Source organism: Capra hircus, chromosome 17 (genome assembly GCF_001704415.2).
Source record: "Capra hircus breed San Clemente chromosome 17, ASM170441v1, whole genome shotgun sequence".
NCBI lineage: Eukaryota > Metazoa > Chordata > Mammalia > Artiodactyla > Bovidae > Capra > Capra hircus.
The window spans coordinates 55,127,807-55,145,734 of record NC_030824.1 but is presented as its reverse complement, the minus strand read 5'-3'; the positions used below and the strand labels follow the sequence as shown (position 1 = coordinate 55,145,734).

Genomic DNA, 17,928 nt, shown 5'->3' with positions numbered 1-17,928 from the left:
TTACTCAGTTGAACAGAAGAGAGTTGATACAGAATGTAATTTCTAACAGATGTGGAACAAAACACAAGCCAAGTGGGTAGAAAAAAAAAATTATGGGGCCCTTATGATCCTCTTGCTTCTACTGTAATGAAACTATTGACACATTTTTTATTTTAATAATTAAAAAAATAGTACTGATGAACCTATTTTCCAGGCAGGAATAAAGACACAAACATAGAGAACAGACTTCGGACACAGCAGGAAAGGAGAGGGTGGGACAAATGGAGAGAGCAGCCCTGACGCATATACACTGCCATATTTAAAGCAGAGAGCTAATAGCAAGTTGCTGTATAAGGCAGGGAGCTCAAGCTGGTGCTCTGTGACAACGTAGAGAGGCGGGATATGGTGAGGTGGTGGGGAGGTTCAAGAGGTAGGGAACATACGTATACCTATGGCTGATTCATGTTGTTGTATGGCCGAAGCCAATGCAATATTGTAAAGCAATTATCCTCCTATTAAAAATAAATAATAAAAAAGCATGAAAAAATAAATATCATATTGATGAGTCAAAAAAAAAAAAAAAAAGTTAACTCGAAGCAATTACTGCGATTGGCTCCAAGTGATATTTTGTACTCTCATGGATAGCCATCTGTTTGGCAAACAGCACAGCCATTTCAAGAATTATTGCAGGAAATGGTTGCAAGTGTCAGAAAGAATGGCTCTGTTAGACTCAGTTTGATTATCTGCATCAGTGTAGTTACAAAAGCAGACAGAAGGAAAAAAAATGTATCTGAGACAGAATACTCTCTTGTGGGTCTTGCCATTTGTAATTGCTACCTCTGTCTAGCATGAACCCCACTCAACTATCACATATATAGTCTCTCATTCATTTCTATTTACTTCGCTTTACTCCTGACCTTTATAACTTTTGACCTGGACCACTGCAATACTCTCTTAATTACTCTTTCTTCTAGTCCCTCACCTGCTAATCTGTTTTACACATTCCTCCCAAAGAGATTTTCCTGCAGCTCAACTCAAGTCATATGACTCCCACTACAAAGAGAGTAATATTAAAATTCTTTAGCCTGGAATTCAGAGGCTTCTCTTGCTTCAAGATCAGTCAACTTATTCTATATGACAACCCCTTCCTCTTTCTTTTTATTCTTAGATTGTAGTCAGTTCAAACTATTTAAGGCACAAAGATGGTACTCAAAAAAATATTCTTGGATAACTATTTAAATAAAAAGTCCTGCTTGAGTTTTAACTGTTATTTTACCAACTCATTTCATCAGAGATATCTTAGTGAATGGTGTTTTCATGGCATTGTATTCTGTACTTCTTAGAGGGCTTGAGAAGTATAGGTCAAAAAGGAAAATTCATCTAGCATGCGTGTTGCTGAGTCACTTCAGTCATGTCTGACTCTGACCCTGTCGACTGTCACCACCAGGCTCCTTGTGCATAGGATTCTCCAGGGGGATATGGGTATACCTATGGCTGATTCATGTTGAGGTTTGACAGAAAACAACAAAATTCTATAAAGCAATTATCCTTCAATTAAAAAATAGGTATAAAAAAAAAAGAATACAGGAGTGGGTCACCATTTCCTTCTCCAGGTGGTCTTCCCAACCCAGGGATCAAATTCACGTCTCTTACGTCTCCTGCATTGGCAAGCAAGTTCTTTATCACTGGTGCTACCTGGGAAGCCCAAATTAATCAAGATTCATGGCCAGTTGCCTATAAGTTATAGTGATACCAAACCGATTTTAAAAAGGAAAAGAAATACTCAGCATTGAACAGGAAAGCAAGAGGAAGCATCTGTCTGTATCAGTCGAAGACAGGTGGGTATCTTTTAAGATTATTTGTTAGCCCCAGGTACAGAAGTTCTGGGAAGCCAATTGTAAGGCTTTCCCAGTGGCTATAATCAGAAATAGCATGTTGGATACAATATCAGGCACCAGATAATTACAGGTCACTAGCAGTATTAGAAATTAAAAGGGAAGCAGAACAATACATTCTAGTGTAGTCAATTTGATACTCATTTGTGTTGATAAAATGCTCTAATTAGTTGTTTTTGTGTGTATATGATCATGGGAAGGCTTCAGTCCAAAGAACCATATAAAAAGGCAACAGTTCAGGAGCAACATAAACTGAAACTTCTATGTGAATGTAAAATGTAAATACTTGGGACTTACAGACTTTGAGCTTCAAAACTGTACAAAGATGCTACTCCAACCACAGGACCAGCAGCATAGATGTTCTGAATAATTGTGGCATGAATGCTTAGGTGACCAAAAATTCAACCTTGGCTTTATTTGTTTACTAAACCACTGATACTATATTGTGAAAAGTTCTGATTGTGTCACAAAGAGGAAAGATATGAAGCTTCTAATTAGGTTATGGTTACCTTTGGTTCCACATCCAGATGAGCCAGGGAGTGTTTTGGTTAGTGGATTTCCTGGGTAGTTCAGTCGGTAAAGAATCTGCCTCCAATAGTGGAGACCCGGGTTCTATCCCTGGGTCAGGAACATCCCCTGGAGAAGGGAATGGCAACACAATCCATATTCTTGCCGAGAGAATTCCATGGACAGAGGAGACTGGCAGGCTACAGTCCATGGGGTTCACAAAGAGTCAGACACGACTGAACAACTAACACACATTTAGTAAGGACTTTTTGATAAGCAATGAAAGCTCCCTATTTTGTAGCTAGTCCTCAACCCATAAATATCTACTTTTTTTTCCTGAAAACAGAAAGATGAGCAACTCTCAGGTTTTCTTGAATCTTCCCCATATTCTCTTTCCGCTGTGCTTCCAGGCATATTTATCTCACGGATCCCAAAACACTTGGTCGATTCTATTGCCTCTTAGAGGCTCTGTGCTGTTTTTCCTCTTCCTTCCTTTCACCATCAAGGCTCTGAACACAGTAGTTAAAATAATGTGCTGCCTCTCATTCTTTGCTGTTTATTTGTCAGTTGTTTATATACTAACTTCTGTTTCTAAAATTCTACTGAAAGTCAAAGACTACAAGTCACAAAGTTATGGAGTCCAGTAACCTGTCTTTACTTTCCAACCGCCTCGCTCCAATTGACGCAGAGGTTAATCCTCTTTCTTTGAATCTGCGACTGTTTTCTCACATCACTGCGTGCCCTCTGCCTCCTTCCTCACTGACCTTACAAATGTAAGCATTCCCAGAGCTTTACCCTCAGCCCTCATCTCTGCTTATCTTATACTCTCTACATGGGTGACTTCCTCTAATTAACTCACTTCTTGAAGGTAACTTCCAAATGTTTGGTATAGATCCTGTCTAGACCTACCTTTGTTAAGAATATCTAAAGTCTTATATCAAGCACAACGTATTTAAACAGCATTATTTATAGTTGCCAAGGTATGGAAGCAACCTAAATGTCCATCAGCAGACCAATGGATAAGGAAGATGTGGTGCATGGGGTGTGTGTGTGTGTACAATGGAATATTACTCAATCAAGTAAAAAGAAATTCTGCCATTTGCAATACTGTGGATGGACTTGGAGGGCATTATGGTTTCTGAAATGTCAGACAGAAAAAGACAGACACTGTGTGGTATTGTTTATATGTAGAATCTAAAAAATATGACCAACTAATGCATAAAACAAAAAAGAAACAGATTCACTGGTATAAAGAACAGTTTCATGGTTACCAGTCAGGACAGTATATTGATAGAGGAATAAAGTGTTATTATGAGAGTATATGAAATCATGTGTGTGAAGCTTTTGAGAATTATAAAGCACTATAAAACTTAAAGAATCTTTCATTCAGTGGTGGTTTTGTTGCTAAGTCGTGCCCGACTCTTGTCACCCCATGGACTGTAGCCTTCCAGGCTCCTTTGTTCATGGGATCCTCCAGGCAAGAATACTGGAATGGGTTGCCGTTTCGTTCTCCAGAGGATCTTCCCAACCCAGAAACTGAACCTGGATCTCCTGCGTTGCTGGCAGATTCTTTACCGACTGAGCTACAAGGGAAACCATGAAATCATAAAAAATAAAAATAAAATTTAAAAGAATCCACATGCAGTGTGAACCCAGGAAACCTGGGTTCGATCCCTAGGTTGGGAAGAACCCCTGGAGAAAGGCATGGCAAGCCCTCCAGTATTCTTGCCTGGAGAATCCCATGGACAGAGGAGTCTGGCAGGCTTTAGTCCATAGGGCTGCAAAGAGTTGGACACATCTGAGCGACTAGCACAGCAGCATATTTGAATAGAATGCGTTTCCTCCTAAAACCTGAACATATTTTTATAACTTTCTCTCCCTTATCTTCCCCTACCTAAACTGTTTTTTGGTTTTTGGTTTTTTTTTGACTGAGCTGGATCTTCATTGCCGTTGTGTGCGCTTTCTCTAGTTGCAGCATGCATGTGTTCATGCTGAGTTACTTCAGTCGTGTCCAACTCTTTGTGACCCTATGGACTGTAGGCTGCCAGGCTCCTCTGTCCATGGGATTCTCCAGGCAAGAATACTGGAGTGGGTTGCCATACCCTCCTCCAGGAGATCTTCCCAAGCCAGAGATCGAACCCACGTCTCGCATTTTCTGCATTGGCAGACAGGTTTTACAACTAATGCCACCTGGAAAGCCCCTCGTTGCAGCAAGTTGGGGCTATTCTTCATTACAGCATGTGGGCTTCTCACTGCAGTGTCTTCTCTTGTTGTACAGTGCAGACTTTGGGGCATAGGGACTTCAGTAGTTGAGGCACACAGGCTCAGTAGTTGTGCTGGGACATAGTTGCTCCACAGCATGTGGAATCTTCCCAAACCAGAGATGGAACCCTGTTCCTTGCATTGGCAGGCAGATTCCTATCTACTGTACCACCAGGGAAGTCCTGCCTACCTAAACTCTTAACATACTGTCTACTTTTCAAATTACTTCTGTTTTAGAATTTGTAACTTCTTTACCCTTCTCCGATACTCCAAGTTCAAACTCTGTCATCTCTGGCTTTGACTATTAGAATAGCCCCCTAACTGGTTTCCAGGGCTTCCCTGGTGGCTCAGATGGTAAAGATTCTGCCCAAAATGCAGGAGACACAGATTCAGTCTCTGGGTTGGGAAGATTCCCTGGAGAAGGGAATGACTATCCGCTCAAATATTCTTGCCTAGGAAATCCCATGGATAGAGGAACCTGGTGGGCTGCAGTCCATGCGGTCACAAAGAATTGAACATTACTGAGCAATTAACACTTTCAACTGGTCTCCTTGTGTGTGTGTGTGTGTGTGTGTGTGTGTGTTAGTCACTGAGTTGTGTACAACTCTCTGCAACCTCATGGACTATATAGCCCAACAGTCCAGCTGAATTTCAAAAAACATGTGAAAATTCTATCCATGGAATTCCCCAAGCAAGAATACTGGAGTGGGTTGACATTTCCTTCTCCAGGGGATCATCTGACCCAGGGATCAAACCCAGGTCTCCTGCATTGGAGGCAGATTCTTGACTGTCTGAGCCACTGATTGGCTCCATGTCTGATTAGTCTCCATGTCTGATTGGTCAGCCCTGATTGGTCTCCATGTCTCTGGTTTATTCCATCCCTTCTGCAGGCCTGGCTCGAGCCATCTTGGCTGCTGCAGCTAGGTGCTGTGCATAGCTCATCACACCATCCCACTCCTCATTGATCCTCAGTGTTTGTCCACCCATCATTTCGAAAATAAAGTCTAAGTTTTTATCGTCAATACAAACATTTGCAACATAGCCCAATCTCATTTTAAAGCAATGTAGTTGAATTTCTTGTCACAAAAGAGGTGTTTATTTTAGAAAAAGTCTAAAATAGATAACCAACGAGAAAGAAAATACTAATTTTAATTTTTCTGTCTTCATTTATTTCCTTTCTGCCACATTATTGCAACCAAAGTGAACTGTGGGTCATTCCTAAGTGCATCTGACATTTTCCTTTCTCTATGACTTTCTGTGCTATTTACATCCCCCAAAACTCCACCCAGTTTCTCACCATTGAAATTCTGTTCAGCCTTCACTGTCCATCACAAAAGTTAATTTCTCTAAAATGCCTTCCTTCCCTGATCTTTAAATCTCCATAGCCTAGATTACTGATAATACATGTAAAGCATTTTGAGTCATAGCTTGGAGTTCTTTGTCCTTGGTGGACTTTATATTTTATCTTCAGTCATTGTCATAGTTGTGTACCTGTTGTTTTTAACCACACGCTTGTATCTAAAAACCCACTCCATGGTTATTGAATGTATTTATTCTCTTTCACTAGGATTTTCGTAAGACTTCAGTTTCAGAAGTTGATAATATAAATTGTGGCTTTGTGCAGATCGCTTGGGATGGTGGGAATAGGAGAAAGAGAAAAAGAAATGGCGAAAAGTTGAAAGCAGGAGAAAGAAACCCTCTCCTAGAGAAGAAAATGATGATTACAGGGGCAAGAACACTAAGGTGATCCTTCTGGAGCATCTCATTCCAAGATGGAGTAGAAATGAATGTTTAATAATGCCAGTACTGTGGTGGTGATGTCTGATGTTGAACTGGTCCCTACTCGGCTTCATCCATTCCAGATGCAGCAAAGAAAACCCAAAGCCCATCACTTTGAAAGGCTGGCAGGATTTATTTCACTGACTAGAATCTTATAGAAATGGCAAGAGTGGGAAGGGATTGAAAAAACCTGAAAAACCCAAGAGATTGTAGCGAAAGAAGATATAGCTGAACTTCTTCCTTGAGATTCAGGAGCCTTGGTCTCAGTGCTGAACAGTTGAGAATATTTGCATCTCCTTGCATATGGATAAGCACCGCTGGTATTTTGAGAAGCTTGGCTCCCTATGGGAGCCTGGTATGCAGATGGATTTTCATTCCATAAAAGCTCTTGGGGACATGGTTTTAGGATGTGACCAGAAGAGTGTGTTGGTTGCTTTGCCATTTACGAAAACTTAATAGAGGAGCAAGTGTGGAGAAGACAGGAAACCAGCTTCCATTAGTATAAGCCCACAATGATGGAGGGTCATAGGCAGGTCACAGCAGGGGAGATGGTGCCAAGTGATCTGACTGGTTGATGGATGGAGGGATGCAGGGGAAATAGTGAAGAAGAATCGGGGGGAGTTGAGTGCTCAACATGAATGTCTGAGAGTGGCTGAATGTCATTTCCTGTGATAGGAAGGAAAAGAGCAACTGGTGTGTAGTGGTGGCAGAGAACATGGACTCAAGTTAAGACGTGACCTTGGAACTAGATGGGAGGTACAACTTCTCCTCTGCCCTCCTAGGGTCTCTGGCTGGGCCTGAGCATGAAACTGCCATAAGACACATTAACAGGAGAAAAGCAAACACTACATATACATGGAAATTCGCCAAAGAAAATGAAGATCCAAAGAAATGTCAAAACCGAAATGCGTTTATACCAGGTTGAACGAAGAAAAGCAATTGTGGAAAAATAACTGAAATATATGGGGCATGCGGGGGAGGGGCTAGAAGGAGATAGGAGTGCTCTCATCTAGGCCTGCTTATAGAATTCTCTCGGCGTTGACTCCCCGGTCTCTGGTGATAAGAATGTTTCTTTCCCCCTCGTAGTGGCAGGGCAGCTGTCATGCAGTGGTTTTATCTCTTGCTTTCAGGAAGAAAAGGGGAGGTCAGAGTACTCTTCCTGCACCTGCTGTTTTTCAAGTGCCTTTAGCTGGAAATAATCCTTATGCCAGTGTGGCATATTTGGGGGTGGCATATTCTTCCATGCTTCGTTACTTTAAAATGTCTGTAAGGTAAGCATCCAAGTGAAGAGGCAATATATGTGTCTGTAATTTAGAGAAGTGTAAAGTAAGGAGAGAGAAATTTGAGACTCACCATCATATCATCATAGTTATGTCAGGGGACTGGCTGAAATCACCTGGAAGCAGTATCTGTAGTACAGGAACCAGAAGGGTGCTGTCCTGAATCCAGGGGCATCTCAGCATTAGAGAGAATGAGAGGAGAAAGAGCCCGAGCTAAGTGGCTGTACATCTGGCCAACGTACTCCTTGTCTGAAAACTGAGATTTAGCAAAAGGAGGGATTTGTTGTTTAGTTGTTCAACCGTGTCCAGCTCTTCGCAACCCCATGGACGGTAGCCCCGGCTCCTCTGTCCATGGAATTTCCCAGGCAAGAATACTGGAGTGGGTTGCCATTTCTTTCTCTAAGCAATCTTCCTGACCCAGGGATCAAACCCACATCTCTCGAGGCTCCTGCATTGGCAGATGGATTCTTTACCACTGAGCTACCTGGGAAGCCCAAGAGAAGGGATAGGGAGAGAATTTTTTATTTTCCTATTTATTTATTTTTAGTACTGAGAATATGGTAGGTGCCTTTATGTAATCTCTCAGTATTGCTATTGGGTAATCTTTTTTTTTTTTTTAATGCTTTATTTTATTTTATTTTTTTTTTAATTTTAAAATCTTTAATTCTTAACATTACCCCTTTAAAAGGGAAGATTGGAATTTAACCAAGTGGGTGTTGGGAGGCTGAGCCAATGTTCTTTTCTGTTATTTTTGTTCAGTTGCCTAGTCACATGTCCGACTTTTAGTGACCCCATGGACTGAAGCGTGCCAGGCTTGCCTGTCCTTCATTATCTCCTGGAATTTGATCAAACTCATGGCCATTGAATTGACGGTGACATTCAGCCATCTCATCCTCTGTCATCCCCTTCTCCTCCTGCCTTCAGTCTCTCCCAGCATCAGCATCTTTTCCAAGGAGTCAGCTCTTCCCATCAGGTGGCCAAAGTATCTGAGTTTCCACTTCAGCATCAGCCCTTCCAATGAATATTCAAGATTGATTTCCTTTAGGATTGACTGGTTGGATCTCCTGGCTATCCAGGGGACTCTCAAGAGTCTTCTGCAGCACCACAGTATGAAAGCATCCGTTCTTTGGTGCTCAGTCTTCTTTATGGCCCAACTCTCATATCCATGCATGGCTGCTGGAAAAAACCATACCTTTGATATACAGACCTTTGCCGGCAAAGTAATGTCTCTGCTTTTTAACATGCTTAGTCTTCGTTGCAGCACATAGGATCTTCCACCTTCCTTGATACATGCAAACTCTTAGTTGCAGCATATGGGATCTATTCCCCTGACCAGGAACTAAACCCAGGTCCCCTGCATCAGGAGCACAAAGTCTCAGCCACTGGACCACCAGGGAAGCCCTTCTTTCCTGTTTGGTGTGTCCAAATGCATATCTGTTGTTAGATACCCACTACTTTCCCAGGGCACCTTCAGAATACCATAGGCATACATGGACTTTTATTTTTATTTGAGAGCGAAGAACAGCCCATGGAGTCAGGCTGCCTGCTCTGCCGGGTTCCCTGCCCCACCAGGAAAGCTAGGTGTCCATAGATTTACCTCATTACAGTTTTCCTGGTGCCTATCAAGAATGGAATCAGAAGTTTTGTATTTTTTCTTGTTAGCTTTCTCTTTACTGGGGTGTAAAAATTCTTCCCAGTCCAAGAGAGTGACAAACTAGAGTGGTGAGACAAGAGTTCTTTATATTTTTAAGTTCTTTTGCCACAAATTCACTCACAGAATGTTTTATTGGCTAATCTGATTTCTTGTCTCTGACTGATACTTTGAAGCCATCAAAACTAAGTCAACTGTAGGAGCTGTTATACAAAGTAAAGCTAATAACATCACATGGGAAATAGAAAATGAGTTATAGGCATATACTTGCATCTATGTACTTCTTGGTAGAATTGCCCTATAACCTGTTTACTAACCAAGGTATATATAAGGTAATAGGGCTTGGTTTTCTTTTTAAATAATTTATTTAAATAAACTTCATTCAACATTTCAGCTCCTGTCCAGCCAGGCTGGTGGGAAATCGGTTCCTACTGTTTTGAGCTCTCCACTTGTCACAGTCTTATTTTGCACTGAAACTTCTAGAAGTCTTGTTTGTATCACTCATCAGCTGCTGATATGCCCATTTCCTATTCATTATGGGGCCTTTAAGCTGCTTCATATCCTTGCATCCAAGCCAAGCTTGCGACAAGGGAGCCTTTGGCAAAGCAGACCAGTGATGGAGGGCCAGCCCCTTTGATGCACGTGCTGGCTTCCCCCTTCTCCCTGCCATCCATGGTCCTGCCTCCCCACACAGGGTGTCATCCTCTGGGAGCACCAACATTTGTCCCTTTGTCTTCTCCCCACTGTGCTTCCTCTCTCTCTCTCAGTCTCCCTGCCTTCCCTCCCTCCCTGCCCTTCCTTCTCCTTCTCGCTCTCTTTTCTCTTTCAACCCTCAAAGACCCTTTTGCCCCCTCAATGGACACCTCACTCATTCTCTGTTGTAAGATTAAAGAACACCAAATCTATTTAGTCCAGACTGCTCTTGCTTTCAGCGCTGCTAAAATCCCCGGAGACATGCTTTATGCTACAGGGTAAAATGTAAGAGAGCAAAACATAATTTAATACCTCAAAAATGATTTTACTACTGTCTTACATACAGTCAAATGTAGCAGTCACATCACTTATTAACCTTCTTTTTTATCCAAACAAAATTAACCTTAAATACTTCCTCAGAAGCTTTTTTTCTTCAGCCCTTTAATTGTTTATGGTATTTCTTTCTGGACCCCATCCAAATATTCTCCATGCTAAAATTCGAAGATCAAAACTGGTATCAATTCTCTGAAAATGGTCTGATGGAAGCAATTATACTTTGAACTCATTCATTCTGTCTCTTTTCCTTTTTAAACTTTTTTATAAAACATTTTTAGCTATCTTGAGTTGTTTTTCTGGGCGTCTGCAAAATTCAAAGCAGTGTTAAACACTATCTGAAAGTGTCACTACTTGAAGCCTTGCTTCTTTTTAAGTAAGTGTTTATGTGTACTTACTTATTTATTTGGCTGCGCAGCATACGAACTCATAGTTGGGGCATGCAGGCTCTAGTTTCCCGACCAGGGATTGAACCAGGGTCCTTTGCATTGGGAGTGCAGAGTTTTAGCCACTGAACAACCAGGGAAGTCCCAAGAGCCTTCCTTATTCTGACAAGAAGATACTCTGACTGTCTAGGTACTTTGTGAAACTAAAAGAGTGAAATTGGAAGAAGAATGCAAGAAGAGATGTGGGGGAAAAATTAAACATTAAATATGTCAGATTTTTTTAAAAATTCTGAAAGCAGGTAAGAATGAGCAAGAGACTTTAGAGACTAAATACAATGTCATCATTCTTTGCATTCTTTGATTTTTGCCCCATACCCCAACTATTTCTTATTGAACTGTCAACTATTTTATTAGTAGAAAAATATGCATCTCTAGAGTGTGCCTTTATGTCTTGATAGAATCAAAGAATCATAGGAAGGTAGAGGTGAAAGTAATTTTAGAGGTTGCTTAATCTAATCTAGCAACTAGCAAGAAATCGCACCTGCCAGTTTCTGAGAGGTAGGGGGAAATCTGTGCTGAAAGGAACCCAATCATAAAGTGAAAGCATTATGGTTTTTCTGTTAGTAAGATGAAGATAAAAATTCCCTATCTGCTGCTTGAGCAAGTTTTATAATCCTTTTTAGCCTGTGGGGGATAATAATACCAACCCATTGGACTGTTTGTAAGAATGAATAAGATACAGTAAGTCCCCTACATACGAGCCTTTAAGTTGCAAACTTGTGAAGATGCGAACACCCATCTGGTTCCAGCAAGCAATCGGAACCTGTGCCTTCAGTGTTGGGGATAAGCGAGATTGCAGCTTGCCCTCTGTCTCCAATTGCTAGCAGTCCCTCAGCTCTGCCATCTCCCACCTCCTCTCCCTCCTCTAGTCGGTAACTCTTCTTGCTTGTTCCCTCCATGCCAGCTCCTGTGTGCCACCTGTGGCACTGTGCTACTGTACTTTTAAAGGTGCTGCTGCTGCTGCTGCTAAGTTGCTTTAGTCTTGTCCGACTCTGTGCGATCCCATAGATGGCAGTCCGCCAGGCTCCCCCGTCCCTGGGATTCTCCAGGCAAGAACACTGGAGTGGGTTGCCATTTCCTTCTCCAGTGCATGAAAGTGAAAAGTGAAAGGGAAGTCGCTCAGTTGTGTCCAACTCTACGTGACCCCATGGACTGCAGCCACCAGGCTCCTCCATCCATGGGCTTTTCCAGGCAAGAGTACTGGAGTGCGGTGCCTTCTCCATAAAGGTGCTGTGCCATAAGATTAAAAATGTTTTCTTTGTTTTTTGTGTGTCTGTTTGCTTTTTATGTATACTTGTATGCAATGTATTATAAACCTATTACAGTACAGTAGTAATACTATATAGTCGATTGTGTTAGTTGGGTACCTAGGCTAACCTGGTTGGACTTACCAACAAATTGAACTTACAAACATGCTCTCAGAATGGAGCTCATTGGCCATTTTGGAGACTTACTGTAATATCTATACAGTAGCTGTCACATGATTGACTGTGATACATGGAGATCTCTTTCCTTGCTTCAGACACTTCCACTGCTTTGCAGTTTGCCCAGACTTTAAACAATTGAATCTTTGACTATCTGAAATCAACAACCACTTAACCATAAATGTCCCTCTTCTCTAAGCCAATGGAATCCTTTCCCATTGCACCCAGTCTTTTCTGCTTTGCCAGGTTTCCAAGCCCACTGTAATTTTTCCAGATTCCCAGAATCATTTTCCTGGTGACCTTGCTCTGGCATCGTCTAGTTCACAGTAGCCCTCCCCTTAGCATGTCACATCCAGAAATGCATGCAGTGTCCTATGCCAAGGACTCTTGCTTCCTCTGACTGTGATTTCACTTAACACTGCTCTCTCTTTTATAGCAAACTTGTCTATGATTATTGAAAACATTCTATGATCAGGACACTCCAAACAGTGACATACTCTTATGTCTTCTAAGGAATTTCCTAATTTAGGGATTTTTCCTGTGGGTGACAATGTATTTTGTATTAGATTCTGAAATCCAGTTAAAATGAAGAAAGCATTTTAAATGTTTCTGAAGATTCAGTGGCCACAAAAGCTAATCCTGCTTCTGCGTGTATGCTAAGTCATATCAGTTGTGTCTGACTCTTTGCAGCCTCGTAGACCGTAACCCACCAGGTTCCTCTGTCCATGGGATTCTTCAGGCAAGAATACTGGAGTGGGTTGCCATGGCCTCCTGCAGGGGATCTTCCCAACCCAGGGATTAAATCCACGTCTCTTACTTCTCCTGCATTTGCAGGCAGGTTCTTTAACACTAGTGCCCTGTGGGAAGCCCAGTCTTGCTTCTAAGCCAGTGGCAATTATCTCAACCTTGATATTCTTTTATTAAAATACCCCCCCATATTTAAACAATTGCACAGTTTTTTTAAAAAAGAAGTCCTGGAAATATACTTTCAATATTCTAATTATAAGCTAAATTTTTGGAAAGTTTTGGTAATTTGACACCTAAGTATATTTTGAGTCATTATATTTAAAACTGGACCTAAATCTAGACAGCAAGCAAAAAACCCTTCTCCCCTCATTTTACCAGACTATCATATAAGCAAGCTGTGAACTAGGCAAACTACGGTCTCAGGATCCTTTCTCTTACAACTTACTACTGTAGAAGCCTAGGCAAAGCCTTTAAATTTATTTTCTCATCTATAAAATGTATAATTCAACTTGAAGACTTCTTAGTCACTTAACATCTGAGAATCTCCTGTTCTATGATGTAGATACCACTCTCAAATCTCTTATTGATAAAGACCTACATTATATTCATCTCTACACAGGTCTGCTAGTTTAAAATCTGACACAATCCAACATGTTAGAGCCTGAAACATGGTGCTCTATTAAGATCAACTTATCAGATGAATGTGGACTCAGATAAAGCCCAGTGAGATATTGGCTCTAAAATCTCGGCTCATCATTTCAAGATGCTATGCCTATAACTCCGAACTTGAATGTAATTAAACATGAAATGGTCTCATTTTAGCATGGGAGGAAATCAGCTTTCTGGTCAGAAGGAAAGATTTTTCAATTCAGTTTTAATTGCTAATTTTCCTTTGGGGGAGCTTGAAGAGCTGCAGTGGTTAAAGGAATAAAATATCAAATAGCAACATTATTCATGAATAATTACCCAACAGGGGGAGATAGGAAGACTCTACCTTGTATTTTCAGAAGTCTGAATGATTTGAGAGGATACCTGTAGTAGGGGGCTTGTCAGCCTTGTGATCTAGGACACAGCAGTAATCAGTGATAGAAAAGAGGGGGAAATAACCAAATATCAAGTCATGCACGTTGGATTTTATTTAAGGAAATGTCTCCTCATGTACGCAGTGATGTGTTTAAGAATGAGACACATTTTTACTTGTTTCTATTTTAAGTGATTGCTTTGACAGGTCTTTGAAGAAAAAAAAAATAATTTTCTCTCCTGCAGATTCAGTAACTGCCCTTAAATGTCTCATCATGTCACATTTTCAGTGGAGACGACATTGTGATTTGCTTCCATGGTGATCTACCCGACACTGATGGCTAAAGCTAATGACACTGGGTTGTCAGGATGCCATGCCAGGCAGCCACTAATTAATTATTCGTCATAATCTCCCAGGGAGGAAATTACTAATATTATTACTTAGCACATCCTTTGCATTTACACTTGCAGAGTGCTGAAAAATTCATTTGTGGCCCTGAAGAAATAAACATTTGTGCTGTTCTTAGCAGGAAGCAGGAAAGCAGCCCCAAGAGCATCTGTACCCACTGGGTGACATAGTCAGGGCCCCAAGCTCTGCATGCTATGGCAACCTTATAGGTTATGTTGCTTTCAGCTGAAGAATAGAAAGACTATGTCAAAGGCATTGTTAATATATTATTCTAATCTCCTGAGACTAGAATTAGTAAGCAACAAATTAATTCAATTATAAAACTGCCCCTCAAAAGAACCCAATCTTTTAACGTAGTGCTTTGACTTGGAAGGCATGTTTAACAAGAAGACTTGGAAGATAATAAATGTGCCCCGGCAATTGTAGGGGAAAAAACAAAACAAAACCATCTGGTATGAATGAGTCCCTTGTATTTGAAGTAACGACTGTTACAAGATTGTTTCAACTTCCTGGTTGACCAGTTGTCTGTGCCTCAGCCTGTCAATGAGTAACCAATGGGAAAGAGAAAGCATTTATATAATATCATTGATAGACTGAGGTTAATATTTAACCCTAATTTGTAATCAGAATGTATATTTATATTATGATAGATAGATAATAGTAGATAATAGGTAAATGATACATGAGACTTTGTACTTCTCTCTTCACAAGAATCATTGGAAAGGAACCAAGGTTTTAACAAAGTTAATTTGCTACAGATAACCTTCATCTTAATAGTGGACAGGAGTGAGCGTTAGTAAAGATGATATTAGAAAAATAATATTGGACAAGAAAGCTTTTGTTAGTCACATTCAAAGGTATCCATATCTTATTTTTTTAATTTATTTAAATTTAATTGAAAAATAATTGCTTTACAATATTGGTTTGATTTCTGTCATTCATCAACATGAATTAGCCATAAGTATGCAATATGTCCCCTGCCTCTTGAACCTCCCTCCCACCTCCCACAAAATGTATATTGAATAATAGTTGCTTTACAATGTCATGTTAGCTTCTGTTGCCCAGCAAAGTGAATCAACTGTACATATATATATCTCCCCTCTTTTTTGGATTTCCTTCCCATTTAGTTCACCACAGAGTACTGAGTGGACCTCCCTGGAATATACAGTATTTTCTCATTTGTTATCTATTTTATACATAGTATCACGAGTGCATATATGTCAGTTCCAATCTCCCATTCCCACATGTGGATACCAAGGGGTAAAGGTGGGGGAATATCCATAACGTTAAAATCTACTACATATTTCCTACCTAGTAAGCAGTAGAAAGTTGAACAAGTAACCAAGTGCAACTGACAATAGGAATTAAATAGTACTCCATTTCACACAATAAACTACTCATTTTCCAGATAAGAGTGGTTCACTTTGTCACTGGCTACAAAACTCGTAGGTCTTCACCCAACAACAAGGGAACAACTAGAACCCAGGCCTGCACGACTGATTCAAATGGAGTCAGATCACTGTTTAAAATCATCAAGACTGCTGTTTGTCCACATGTGGCCACTGGTTGTAGTGGACACAAGGTCAAAAATCTCTGTGTAGGGGGTTTTCAGAGGCTGCCACTGGTTGAAAAGGAGTCATGGATGGCAAGGGGCTTGTTTGGAAGGTACTTTTGCATACATAGCACTGTTCATAGACTGAACAACCCCTGTTTTTCTGCTTTAAAACCTGGAGGAGCTGATAGAGATCAAAAATACCTTGACAACTGAGTGACTGAAATTCTGAATACTCTGAATACTGATGAACTATACCATAGAAAAGAATCTGTGTTTTCAACTCACATCAGTATGGCTTATTTCAAATATGGCATGATTGGAACTGCTTTTCAGCTGAATTATAAATGCTTGTTTTTCACTTACACAGAAAATACGCAACCTGGAAATTTAGAATCGTTTCTTTTTTGACATGTCACTCTGCAAATATGAATCTCCTTTAAGCTCAGGAGTCTATAGGAAATATATTTGGCCTCATTTTAGGAAGATAAGCGGGAGACAACATAATTTATGAGCTGAACCAGTGGAAGGGTGCTGAGTCAGGTTTTGTTAAACTAATCTTATGGCTGGCAAGGATGACATGTCAGGTGTTTAATTCATTTAAAATACCAAGCCATTTCCATAAATCATTTTTATAACTTTAAATACATTATATACGTACAGAAACAATAGATGGTGTGTTTGAATGTGCCAAACACTTCTGTTTCCTTCACTACATACTGTGTTTCTCATTTCATTTTCCAGAGATGTATTGATTTATCAGATTATTTTTTATGGGCTGATCCGTACTTTAGTTTTATCCATGTCATGTTCTCTACCGGTGCTGTTATGCTTCTTAAATTTTTCCTTGGGCCAAAACATATATTTGCCCCATGTGAATATCATCATAGCATCTCTCTCTTTCTTTTTGCACAAAAAGCAAAAAGAATCTTCATTTTTTTAATATATTTGCCACTGTAGTCCAGGTAGAAAAAAGTACACAGGATGCATTTGGGTCTATTTAGCATAAAAACTTCATCTGAAATTTCTGTAAGATATAAGATAATGTGTTGTATTTCAGGATATATAAGGTTGAGTTTCTTTACTGTGTGAATGCTATACTGTTTTCTTTTCTCCCCTGACTCCTTGCCCCCCTCCCTGTTTAACAGCAGACAAACCCAGGGAGCACTGAATGAATCTGACGATCCCGAAACAGGCTGTCTAACTGATAACAAGCCAACTTCTCGACACTTCTATCCTGTCGCCTTGCTGCTTGTCAGCTCACACCTGCTAGTCGTGTGGCTTATTTTAAGTCTTGCATTACTTTTAGCCAAATACCAATAAGTTTTATGTTGCATTCCTTTCTTTTCTACAACTGACAATGGACTTTAAATTATGGGGACAGTGCTGTAATTTCTAACATTTTCAGATTCACAGAATTTAAAAAAAAAAGAACAAGCAAATGTTTGAATTGTGTTTTATTTGTTTTTCCTAAAAGCTAAAAGAAAAAAAGTACTATGCATTAAGTGAATTATTTCGCTCTTTTGTTCATGGAAAAGCATTTCCCAACTGTTAACTAGCTCAAGAAGAATTTTTAAATTCCTGTCTTTGGAATAAGACAAAGAACAGAATCCTGAAAGCTTGAAGTTCTGCACCTCCTGTTCCTCTTCCCATTTCCATTTATTTAAAGAAATTAAGACTGAATTTGCACAACACCCCGGAACCCTGAGACAAGTCCTACAGATGTGGGAGGTTCCTTCCATCCAGACTCGATTTCCACTGTGCTGATTCCATTGTCGCCGTCAGCTGATAGAACCCTCTGTTCAATTTCTTAACCTGTTAGTTCTGTGATTTCTTTGCTGCAATTAACCTTTTTTCTGTCAAGTAACGTTCTGGAGAGAATGGCTATTTCTGTTTTGTAATTAAATGAATCCATTTGTAACTATGGTTTGGGTTGATTTGGCTCTCAATG

At 40.3% G+C, this 17,928-nt stretch overlaps 1 protein-coding gene across 1 annotated transcript in view; it reads left to right on the top strand.

Moving 5' to 3' along the window:
• Nucleotides 1-17,928, top strand: part of INPP4B (inositol polyphosphate-4-phosphatase type II B) — a 736,226-nt gene that overhangs the window by 711,774 nt on the left and 6,524 nt on the right. The gene's annotated exons all lie outside the window — the stretch shown is intronic.